The sequence below is a fragment of the Xyrauchen texanus genome, chromosome 22 (genome assembly GCF_025860055.1).
Source record: "Xyrauchen texanus isolate HMW12.3.18 chromosome 22, RBS_HiC_50CHRs, whole genome shotgun sequence".
Taxonomy (NCBI): Eukaryota; Metazoa; Chordata; class Actinopteri; order Cypriniformes; family Catostomidae; genus Xyrauchen; species Xyrauchen texanus.
Window position 1 is genome coordinate 20,654,214 of NC_068297.1, and position 13,229 is coordinate 20,667,442.

At 39.8% G+C, this 13,229-nt stretch overlaps 1 pseudogene; it reads right to left on the reverse strand.

The window, feature by feature from the left end:
• The window catches only part of LOC127662676 (usherin-like), a 388,775-nt pseudogene that overhangs the window by 174,851 nt on the left and 200,695 nt on the right, over positions 1-13,229 (reverse strand).

Genomic DNA, 13,229 nt, shown 5'->3' on the forward strand with positions numbered 1-13,229 from the left:
TGGGGCTCATCAGAGTTCATAACCTCCACCCTTTCCCCATCTAAAGGGCCTGAAATGTAGCATCATAAAGAAATCAATAGGCATGAAGTGCACATTGACTGGAAGCCTGCAAATGTATCTCTCCTCCTCTGCTATAATGGAAGTATTTAGCTGACGTTTTACATTACTGTGCAATAAGAGAGAGAGAGAGAGAGAGAGAGAACACAAACTTGTAAAAATTCCCCATTTAAGCAAAAATAAACAAGCTTGATGAATTTATCTGAGCTCTGTACCCTCAAGGAATCATTCTCTGTCACCTACAACTAGCTCAGCTTTTTTTTTTAGTTTTTTGATCAAATCTTATAATTGCTTCCAATTTACCTATTCCGCTTTTGGCGGTTTATAAAATGAACTGCCATACTAGCATGATTCTAATTTTTTTAAGGGCATGAGCTTTTCCCCTCTTTTTTCAGCTGGGAGTGAGAAATAAGTAGCCAACACACACTAAGAGATAAATGGAAGAGTTTTGGGAGACTAAAGAATATATAATGGTTAAAAAGTCACCTTTTCCTCAAAGCTCTACATAAATCACAGGAGAAGTCAGTATTTAATAATGCTAGCCTCGGTCCACAGTCCCTTGATCACTCCTGTCATGTGTAATAGCCCCCATTCCGACTTTTTTGACATAAAAGCTTGGCTTTACTGCAATACTAACATGTAGATGGTCATTACTGATCGACATTTCCCTTAATCTGTGATAGCCATCCAACTGTCAATAAATTCTTGAGCAATCCACAGGGAGAAATCACTAAACTTCTCCCCTGGCATAAAAGATGGAGAGAAAGACATATGACGCCTGTGGATTTGACCCTGCTAGCCCAGCATGGACAAACTCTCCTGACAACACACTCGAAAATAACACAAAAATAAACAGTGCATGACTCTCCAGAGCAATGATATAATCAAAGAAGCCAACAAAAAGCATTACAATACAACTTCACAGTCAATGCAAGCTATCATCTCCATCAGAGGTAGCGCTACGAAAACACAGACAACAAACACGCACAAGCAAAAGGAAAACAGGAGTTTCCATCGAAGAGTCCACTGGTAGTGATCTCGCCACACTTGTTCTTTTTCTCGCTCTCTCAAATCAATCCCCCTGCACATCATAATCTTGCTCTCTCTGCTCAGAAGAATACTTCAAAGCCCTTGCTGTATGCGAGGGGGGACGTGGCTGTCTTTGTGAGAGGTCACTTCCATCTGCTTGTACTAGGAGATTACAATCTTGAGTTCGTAAGCTGCTCGTCCTGCTTGTCAGATAGCTACTTTTAAGTCTGTTCTGTGCTGCCTGGGCTGCACAGTACTTCAGATTGGCCTGGAAGCTGAGCAGATCCAAAGCAAACCACAGGTACATTAAGTTGAAGATTCAGTAGTATGCAATTCAATGACACAATGTAAGAAACACCAGCTACTGTAAATAGCAAGTGTCTGGCAAATGTTATTCTTATTTATACATATGAACAGAAGCGGTGTATAAAAAGTCAGGCCTTTATCTACCAAAGCTGATTGCTGATTACTTTATTTAAAAAATTTTACTAGACCAAATTTTTCCTTTTCTTTGAAATGCATTTGAAAATGTGAAAAGCTTTGGAGATGCAAAAAAGGATGTTTGACAATGTCTTCAAATTTTTTAGCTGGCTGTTTCTTCTAAATATCTCCAACAGTAATGTCTTGAATGTTTTTTCCAGTACTTTTCTGATTGTTTGAATGTTTATAACATAAAAATAAAGATGATGTAATGTTGAAAAGACTGTTTGAGCATCTGTTTCTTTTGGACATCTGCTGCCCTGGTGCCCTGGACCTGGTGCCTTGGTTCAAATGAATCTCTCACCGGTTTGATTGCACACCTCTGATCCCAGCCAAAGTGCTGAGAATAAATATGATTTACAGGAATTTGAGAGTGAATAACAACTTACATTTCATCCTGTTTATAACACAAAATGATAATATAACTTCAGAAGACTTTGAATATAGTGCATCAGTTACTTTTACTGTGGTTTTATGATGTTTTTCATTTTTTTCTTTTTCATTTTCGAGCATGACAGGCTGGAATTGCTGTTTATTTGCATTATGGAATATTAACCCGGTGAAGACTTTTTAAAGATTCACCTTTTGTGTTTCATGAAACAAAGAAAGTAAAATAGGGTTGAAGTGACATTAGGGTGAGTAAATCATGACACAATTTCCATTTTGGATGGAATATTCCTTTAGGATGTGGAACTATATACTGTATTGTCAGAACATATGAGAAGCCCCTTCAACTGATCAAAATTCCCACAAACCACCCTCAGTCTTATTGAAGAAAAGATTATAAATAAATTAATAAAGAGATAAAAAAAAATTGCAAGTACTAAGAGATTAAAATCTAAACTCTGTTAGCTGCTTGTCCTGCTTGTCAGATGGCTTCTTGTAAGTGTGGTCCGATCATGCTGAGTTGCATACTTTCTCAAATAGGCCTGAAATTTGAGCATTACAGAGCAAACCACCAGTATATATACATTTATAATAATTAAATCTTATATTATTATAAGTTGGTCAGCAGCAGAATACAATTCGGACCCACTTTATTAGGTGGCCTTAACTACTATGTACTGAACCATTTGATACTATGTACTTATTATGTACATACATGTTGTTGAATTTAATTACATTTGTAGTTAAACTATTAACTTTACCCCTAACCCTAACACCACCCTTGCCCCAAAACCTAACTCTAACCCCTAATTCTAACCTTAACCCTACCCATACTCCTAAACCTACCCATTCCTCAACCTCAGTAGCAGCAAATGTGGGAATTTTGCAGAACAACCTGTAGATATACAGTAAAAACATAGTCTTGGATGTATTTAATGTTAGTACATAGCAGTTAAGGCCACCTAATATAAAACGTGGCCAACAATTCAATGATGCAATAAAAGAAAACGACAGCTGAATGGAAAATCCTTGACAAATTTGATTCTTATTTATCCATTCAAGTAGAAACAGTATATACAGTCAGGTGTACGTCCATCAAAGTGGCTGGCTGATTGCTTTGTAAGCGATCTCACACAAATATTAACGATCAGGTGAGCTCAGCTTAATTAGACGCTGACAGAGTAATATGGTAGTGTGAGAATCAACCTACATTTTTATATTTTTCACAAACAAGCACATTATGGGTTATAATGTGCTGATCAAGGGCGATTATGCTGTATAAAAATGTCAATGTATTCATCAGATTAGTGTATTTATTGATAATCAGGTAGATTTTTATGAAACACACACACACACAGGCAAACCGGGTCCGCTGGCAGAATTAAATGTGTAGAATCCATTAGCTGTAGAGATGAACTCTTGATTAATGGAGAGAGACAATCTATTCTATTGGTCTGGCATACAAAAAGAACTGCTGACACATAGAGGTGTGGGTCAGTCCTTTCATCTGAGACTGGCTGGACTTTGACCAAGGATACACAGGGTTTTGGATGCCTACCACCAATATCTAGTGTAAGAGAGAATGAGGACAAAGGGTTCAACAATATACCTTGTGCATTCACCCTAACAGAAATTAGAAACTTAAAAATAAATAATATCAGCACTGTGAGGAAAGGAATTAATGAATAAATAAATAAATAAATAAATAAATAAATAAATAAATACAATTTAAACTGTGAACAAGATTCTTGTTATAATTCATGGTGCTTGCTAAGGAGAGACCTGAGCCCATAATATTATAAGGGATGAGACTTAAGGATGGGGTCTTTTGAGTTGGGCCAGTAAACAACCACTTAGTAACCACCCAGAACACCATAGTAACAGCTTAGCAATGCAAACACTGCATTTGAAAGCCATGGTACCCACAATAAAATTGTGGCAGTGAGATTGGCACAGACAAGTACCACTCACATTTTCTTAAAGTAAAAATTAGAATTTTATTTCAGAAGAGAGTAGTGAGAGGACAGAAATGAGGGGGGAGAAAGAGAAAGAAAGCGAGAGAGAAAGAGATAGAGAGAGAGAGACCATGAGCACCACAGTTAAGATGGCGCCGAGTATGGCTGCTGTGTTGCGAGCTCCGACACAACACTGCAGTTTTTTGTTTGTTTTGTTTACAGTTTTTTGTCTTGGTTGTTGTCTACCTTATTGTATATGACAGACAAACGCTTTTGGACATTGGTTCTGCAATTACACACCGAAAACCGGACTTCAAATTCCTCAATGCCGACCCACTGTTTACAAACACGCCAGCGGAGCCCTTTGTCTGGGCAGCCCAGCCACGGAAACGCAGAAGGAAAAGGGGAAAAAGAGCCGGCGTTCTCATCAGAGTAAGACGTCGCGCAAATCGACCCACGCTACCCAGTATTCTACTCGCAAACGCTCAATCTCTGGACAACAACGATCTCTTTCCAACAAGAGACTGCTGCATTATCTGTCTAACATAAACTTGGATGTCTGCGGAGATTCCAGACTCAGCCATCGAACCCGCGTTGTTCTCCGTGCACCGAGCAGACAGAGCGAAAGACCTCTCATGTAAAAGCAGAGGTGGTGTATGTTTTATGATCAACAAATCCTGGTATGATCAGAGGAACGTACATTTTATCAAGTCTTTCTGCTCTCCTGATCTGGAATTTCTCATGCTTCTGTGTCGACCATTCTGGCTACTGAGGGAATTCACAGCAGTCATTATCACTGCCGTGTACATCCCCCCACAAGCCGACACAGACCGGCACTCAAGGAACTGTATGGGAGTATAAGTGAGCAGGAAACCACGCACCCTGAGGCCACGTACATTGTGACCAATTTGAAAACAATCGCACCAAAATACCACCAACATATCAGCTTCAACACACGAGGGGACCGGGTTTTGGACCATTGCTATTCTCCTTTCCGGGATGGCTACAAATCCCTCCCGCGCCCACCATTTGGCAAATCAGACCACTCTTCCGTTCTGCCCACTTACAGGCAGAAACTGAAACAGGAAGCACCCACCCTCAGAATGATCCAGTGCTGGTCAGACCAATCTATGCTACAAGACTATTTTGATTATGCAGACTGGGAGATGTTCCGGTCCGCCTCCTTGTCTTTAGTCCCAACATGCTTCAAAACATCCACCATTGTGTCTGTATCAAAGCAATCAAAAATCACTTGTTTTATGACTTGTGTCCTGTTGCTCTGACCCCCATCATCAGAAAATGCTTTGAGATTCTAATCAGAGAATACATCTGCTCTGTGCTGCCCACCTCACTGGACCCGTTGCAGTTTGCCTGCCGTAACAACTACGCCTCTGATGATCCCAATGAATCTACAATACACACTGCTCTCTCCCACCTGGAAAAAAGAAACACATATGTGAGAATGCTGTTTGTAGACTACAGCTCAGCATTCAACACCAGTGCTCTCCAAGCTTGATGTGAAACTCTGGGCTCTGGGCTTAAACAGCTCGCTGCACAGCTGGATCCTGGACTTCCTGTCAGACAGACATCAGGTGGTTAGAATGGGCAGCAACACCTCCTCATCACTGACCCTCAACACTGGATCCCTGCAGGGCTGTGTTCAGCCCACTCCTGTATTCCCTGTACACACATGACTGTGTGGCAACACATAGCTCCAATGCCATCATTACGACATTGGCAGGTCTGATCACTGACAATGATGAGAGGAGGTGCACACTCTGACACACTTGTGTCAGGAGCACAACTTCTCCCTCAGTAAGACCAAGGAGCTTGTAGTGGACTTCAGGAACACCATTAATGGAGCACTGGTGGAGAGAGTCAGCAGCTTCAAGTTCCTCGTGTCCACATCACTGAGGAACTCACATGGTCCATCCACACTGAGGCTGTTGTGAAAAAGGCTCACCAGCACCTCTTCTTCCTGAGACAGCTGAGGAAGTTTGGAATTAACCACCACATCCTAATACGGTTCTACACCAGCACTGTAGAGAGCATCCTGACTGGCTGCATCACCGCCTGGTACGGCAATTGCACTGCCCACAACCGCAAAGCACTGCAAAGGGTGGTGCGAACTGCCAGACACATCATCGGAGGTGAGCTTCCCTTTTTCCAGGACATACAGTATATACCAGGCGGTGTGTGAAAAAAGCTCGGAGGATCATCAGAGACTCCAGCTACCAGCAGGCAGGTGGTATTGCAGCATCAGGACCCGCACCAGCCACATGACAGCTACATGACAGCTTCTTCCCCCAAGCAATCAGACTTTTGAACACATGATCTCTCATGATCAATATACATCAGCACTGCACTTTATTAATCTTATTATCTCACACTGGACTGTCATAAATTATATTCTCTACACAATACAACTACTGTATTTATATTTGATATACCAATTTACAAAAAACAACATATTTACACAACACAATTTACATACAGTATGTCTCGTCACTGTCATGACTGCTGTGTTGCTCGGAACTGCCCACAAGACTTTCACCCACTGTTCCACTTGTGTATAAGGTTGTGTGATAATAAAGTGATTTGATTTGATTTGATTTAGTGTGCACCAACCACTTTACCATGGCTCCAGCAAAGATGTTTATTAAAAGAGATACTTTACCCAGCTGAGGTGCATATGGTTATACCTGAAATATGCTTTCTAGCTACGCAAGCTTGATCGTGCCAAAATGTTTCCAAAATGAATTATGCAACATAATGCTACAATGGTGACGCAACAGTTTGAAGAGAATCTTGCTAGTCAAAGTTAGTTAAACTGTTGACATGTTTGTAGCTAGCTTCCTCAATAACAATACTTTTGATGTAATGGCACAGATATTTGAGGCTAAATCTATCGCTCGCTTGAGAACTGATGCTTGTTCTGCAAAATGCAAGAAAACACGTTAAAGGCTGGATTAATTTACACTAATTTAACAATGATTTTAGCCCTGATTTGCATTCGGGCTGAGACAGTGCTCATCCATGCTAGTCGGCTTCACTCCGTAGGGCCAGTAGGAGTTGTCAGATTTCACACAAATCATGTAGAATTCAATTTCTTTTTAGTAGTGTATAAAGCTCCCTGACACAAAAGTGAAAACATTTGGTAATCAGCCAATAGAAATTAAGCTCAAGGAATGGAGATGCAAACAAGCACTCAAAGTGGAGTTTAATATTTAATGCCACTTACCTCGGCTTTCCACCCGAGACTACACTAAAATGCACTTGGCCCATGACAGATTAGCAGCGACAACAACGGCAGTGCTCCTGTACATCCATGTGTGTTTACATCTGTCATGTGAACAGGAGGGTGAAACACTTGTGGTCCGATCAGATTGACTTGACTGTCAGGTAGTGTGTGATCCTCACTTGCTTGGTGTGTTGACAGGGCGGAGGGCGGGCCGGGTCATGATTCTACACACCCAGTCCCTTTTCAGGCTAATCAATCCTCCGAGAGGTATAAAGGGCGTTTATGGGGAGCTCTGCGTCAGGATGATGCGGGGGGGGGGTTCCCGTTCTCAGGGGCTTCCCCAAGGGGGATATCCCTCTGGTGCAGTCACGGGACGAGTCCCTCAAGCAAGCCTTTGATCAAGTGAAAGTAATTTATGGTCAATAGCTCCAGCCCGGTGTTGCACTCACATACTAATTTTCTATTATTAAAGAGTGGTTGTATTGAGTGACGCAGGACACTCAAAGTAAAGAGACTACAACTCAGCTGTCAGAAAACACTCTTCCTGGCGGCTCACTATAATCCAATGGCTGGCCACTTAGGTCACGAAAAGTATTTGAACCATATAATGGCCCGTACTTCTGGCCGGGCATTCATGGGGCAGTTCGCAAGTGGTGTGCAGTGTGCCGTGAATGTCAGTTGGTGAATCCACCGGCCACCCCAAAAACGCCATTGCGCCTGCTGCCTGTAAATGCTCTCTCTCTGTTGCATCACCATCTGCAGTCAGCCTTTATCCCTCTCGGAGTCTTGATTAGCCTGATAAGGGACAGGGTGTGTAGAATCACGACCCGGCCCGCCCTCCGCCCTGTCACATTGTGTAATGTTTACAAAGTCAGAAAACATATGATACCATGTATTTTTATAGTCTGTTCAGTTTTTAAAAGTCGGGTAGTGTAAGAAGTTTGAATCTGCATACTTGTATAATGTATGTTTTTGGCCATAAGCTTGACATGATCACATGGAGCATTTCACCCCTACCAGACCACTCAAGTATTTAGCTTTTAACCAGCATAAGGGAAGCTCCAGCAGAGATCAGGGTAGCGAGCAGTGGGAGATTCCTTTTGAACATGCCATAACACTTTTTAACAAACCTGTCCGCTCTCATCCCACAGAGAACCAGAAGTGAAGAGCGCATGATGAGCGTGGGTGTCTCCCTGCAGCCCACAATAGCATCCAGCAGCCAGATTGAGGAAAATGGAGGCAGACAACAATTCATTTAAGCCTATAACTGTGCAGGCATGCCACGCTTAGGATAACTGTCCATTCGGCATTTTTGTTTGTAAACAAACATAGGGAATACAGTAGAAGTCAATATAGAGAGGAAAGGCAGCATGCAAGGAGGCAGTGTTGCATTTCCTTGGAGGAACAGATAAGGGATGTTGATGGGTGAAGGGGAGCAGTTAAGTTTGATTTACCTGACCCTGTGAAGAGGACTGTGTATGTTAGGTTGCCTTTGGGCTTAGTTGGGGCTTCCCACTTGGCTCGAACAGAATGTGGCTTCTCGCTGAGAACGTGAAGGGTCACCTGACCAGCAGGAGTCATCTCCAGAGCCCTGCTTTCCACCTGACAACATACAGAGAAGAATGGCCTGTGACTAACTTGAAACTATTGTTAGAGGGCTTGCAAACCCAAAAATGAAAATTCAGTTATAATTCACCCAGCAACATGTTGTATCAAACACATATGGCTTTCTTTCTTCTGTGGAACACAAAAGAATGTTTGGTAGAATGTTGGTCTCAGTCAACATTCACTTTTATTGCATCTTTTTTCCATATAATAAAAGTGAATGGTGACTGAGGCTGTCATATTACCTAAAATCTACTTTTGCTGTCAACATAAGTAAATCAAGCAGGTTTGAAGAGACATAAGGGCGAGCAAACATTATCATATTTTAAATTTTTGGGTGAAATACTCCTTTAAAAGAAACTTTTAAACTAAGGTGGAACTACAATTTTGTATTAAACTCTTTAGTTTGTTCTAAATCCATACTCGGAGACAGCATAAACTCAAAACGCATTAATTTAATTAGAAAAACTTGACAAATAAATACAAATTCACAGCCTGCACATTTTTTCCCACCATCTGTTCAGCAAATGATTGGATACTTTGAAGCTGCTTGCTCCAACTTTTGCTGTGTATGCAGAACTGACCATTTGACTAAATATTGCACACATATTGGAAAAATGCCCAAATATGGCCCATCAAAGCGGTAACCAGCCCAGAGTGGCATTTATACCAAATGTCAAGTGAGAGCATAAGGTGCTTTATTGAACAGAGTGAATCGATCACCTTTATGATGTCAAGCTGTCATCTGAAACGCAGAGGCATTAACATAATGTAAATGGTGGACTCTCACCAGGGGCCCCAGAGCACAGCCCTGAGCCATGCAGGCCTGCACACGGAAACTATGGAGGCTTCATGGGGACAGATTGTCCACTTCAAACTCATCAGGGAAGAGTTCTACACCAGCCTGCCATCATCCAAAGACTATAGCTGGAGATCACACCCATGTGCAAGAAATGTATGTACATTGAGCATATGTGCAATAGCTGTGTGATAGCATATGTATATATGAGCTTATAACTACATATGTGTTAGTAATTGAGATATTTTTTTATATATTGCCGAACTATGCCTCCAAAACATTCTAATTAGCAGACAAATGAAATAATAATAAGAATAAAAAAAATGTATTAATGACTTGGTGGAATTCACTGTATCCGTGGTATAAAGACTAAACTTGCCTCTGCTTCATGCAACCATATTCAAAGGCACTTTGTGATACCCAAACACAGTTTGCTCCACTGATTTCCCCACACTCCCTGATGTAAACTGGCCATTTTGTTTAAAGCCCTCTGTTAAAGTTGACCATTAGGGAAAGAGTGCTGTAAAACATGTAAACACAGCTGTATACTGCTCCTGCTCTCTTTATAGCTGCTCAAGGGACACACCCCTCAAGATGGACTGGTCAGTTAAAAGGTTTGAGAAGGACAACTCAGGCACATGCACAGTGAAAAAAATAGACAAAAAGACTGTATAGTCAACAAACACTAAAAATGGCTGCACATAAATTGTGTATTTCAAATATGTTATTAAAGTTCTAATCTATACTGATACACTGGTGACAACTTAAGATGCATAAAACAATAATACTAGAGTATATATGTTCTATATACTGTATTATTTTGCAAAAGTAGATTCAATTCCATAAGTGCTTTTCAGATTGTGCATTTAATTATGTGGGGATTCATTATGTCATTTTAAGCATGCAAACAAGCTCTCATTAAAATTGGCATATATCAGGTTTGATAGCATTTTAGCATTTCCTTGATTTTGTAACTGTGTATTTATCATAGGCTTATTTAACATTTTGACAAGACCATATTTATTATTTTCTTATATAAAAAAAAGCACAACAAAAACACACAACATCTATACATTACTTACCTGTAGTGTTAATAACATCTTAATCACACTGATTCACTTAAAAAAAGAGAATATAATAAATGTATTAATTAAGTTTCAATTAAATTATTTATATAAAAAAAAAAAATTGGATGTGCTGTATCAAATTAATAATTTTTTTTTATAATAATTAAAATATTTTAAAAGATTCTTCATGTGACAAAATTTCATGTGATATCAAAATGTATTCTACCACTCAGAACTTCTTCAAAAACGAATAATAATAATAATAATAATAATAATAAAAAAACAGCAGAAAATGATATGACCACTCCCCCTTAATATTTAATTACAATAAATAAATAAGTAAACAGAACAAAAAAGCTCAGTTTACGTTAATCAGAGCTTTGTCAAAACTGGATTGAGGCCAGGGATGAACTCTAGACACACTCCTCCTAATGTATATCTGCTCTCAAGTGCAAGGGTCGCATTGGTGTCCCCATCCTGTGCTGCGAGAGAGTGAATGAACTTGCTGCCGTGTGCCCCTGATAGCTGCTGCTAAAGCTGCAGTTCACAGCATCAGTCAAAAGGGAGCACTTTTCATCCACTTAAAACGCAGCACTCCTCCTCTCTGTCTCGCTTTCTCTCGCTCTCTCATGCAATCCCAGCCACACCGCGCTTTCCCCGTATACCCACTCTAAGTGCTAACCCATCATTAAACATGAAGCACCCTTAACTAAACGACCATTTGGAATATTAATTCACATTTGCCAGGCACTAGTTTTAACCCCAGTCACCGATGGGCTTGCGAGGGACACATTGAGGGAATGTGGAGAGAGTGACAGGATGCTGGGGGTATGCACTTCCTCAGGTGAACTCTCTTCAGTGTGGGCGACGATGAGGTCAACGAGGGTGCATCCTCCTCCCTTGCAAGCCTTGGGGTCAAAAGGCTAAGTTTAAGTGACATCAGCAAGTGTACAATTTTTTGTCAAATGTCTAATAAATATTTTTTTTAAAGGAATAATATTAAAACTTGGTCAATCAATAAGGTTGATTTAGTTAACATAATTTTATGTAATATGTAGCATGAATTAACTATGAACAATACCTTAACAGAATTTTTATTTGGTTAATGTTCATTTTTACACAGTGTATACTAATTAATAAACATGACAGTTTGTATTTGTATATGTTAACATTAGTTAATGCACTATGAACTAACAATGAACAATAGTTTTCAGCTACATTAACATCAGACAATATTAAGAAATTCTATAAACAATATATTGTTAGGACATAATACCTAATGTATTAACTATTGTTAACAAATATAACCTTATTAAGTTTTACAGAAATAGCTCGTCAAATACAAATAAAACATGCAATTATGTATAAGTATTAACTGTAATAATTTTAATAATTTTAATTTACAAAATCTAAGAATCCAAAAATGTAATGTAAAAAACGTCAAAAATCCCAGTCAATAATGTAAGTTAATGAAAAAAGCACTATGAAGTTGGGTTTTCAATCTTGCAAAATATTTGTTTACTTTAAAACCCCAAACTAGCTTCCATTAAAAAATAATAATAATAATAATAATTTTAAAAGAGGGGAATAAAAGACACAATGACAAATTTTAGGATTTATCATTGAGAACAAATTTAGAACAAATGGGCGGCAAAATATCAGACTTTCTTTAAGTAATATTTTACTCAAAAATGTGCTTGCTGCTAATTTCCCATTCAATGAAAGTGAATGGAATGGGGGCTGTCATGTGGCTTCTGAAAACATATTGCACTAAAGTCGTATGGACTACTTTTATGGTGCTTTTTCTGTCACTCTTGGAGCTTGTCCCCTTGTCCCCATTCAATACTCCTTGGAGCAACTGTATGTGTATAGTGAGACAGGTGGATAGAAACACATCTGCTATCTGAAACAGGTAGGTGGTCCCGGGGACAAGGTTCTGGTTCCTCTCCTACAGCAGACAGGTAAAGTGCGTAGATCATCAGAAGGTCATTCACCTCCACTGGAACAGCCCACCTGAAAAATATTCGAATAAAACACAGGCTGACTTCCTGTCACATGGTCCCTGTACTTTCCCAATGAGAGCTACTGTATGTATGCCCAGCAGCAGCAGCAGTCACAGGGAAACCAGAGGACCACCCAAAACCCGAACAGAGTCTATCACGCTTGATTGTGATAACTCTGTCCAAGGATGGGCAGACATAAATAGGAAAGCCTGGTGGGTGAGCGTTTCACTCTGTAGCTTGACTTTCTCCTGTCTAAATTTAGTGCAGAGGACAGTGCTATCTACTGAGGGATCTGAGAGACACAATTGCACAGGACGACTGAGAGGAACAAGAAAAACTGAGAGAGGAAGAGAGATTTCTGCAGCCATTTAATCTTGAGCTCATCTACATTATGTGTTTCCTTGTTTTTTATTAGATACTATTTATTTTATATTAATATGTTATACTAATACTGTACATTATTTATGTTTTATAAGAGCTTCTTGATTGATTGTTTCTGGCTCATTAAAGGGATAGTTCACCCAAAAATTATATCATCATTTACTCCCACATGTTATTCTGAGCCTATATTAATTTCTTGCATTTTTAAGAGACATTCATACATTT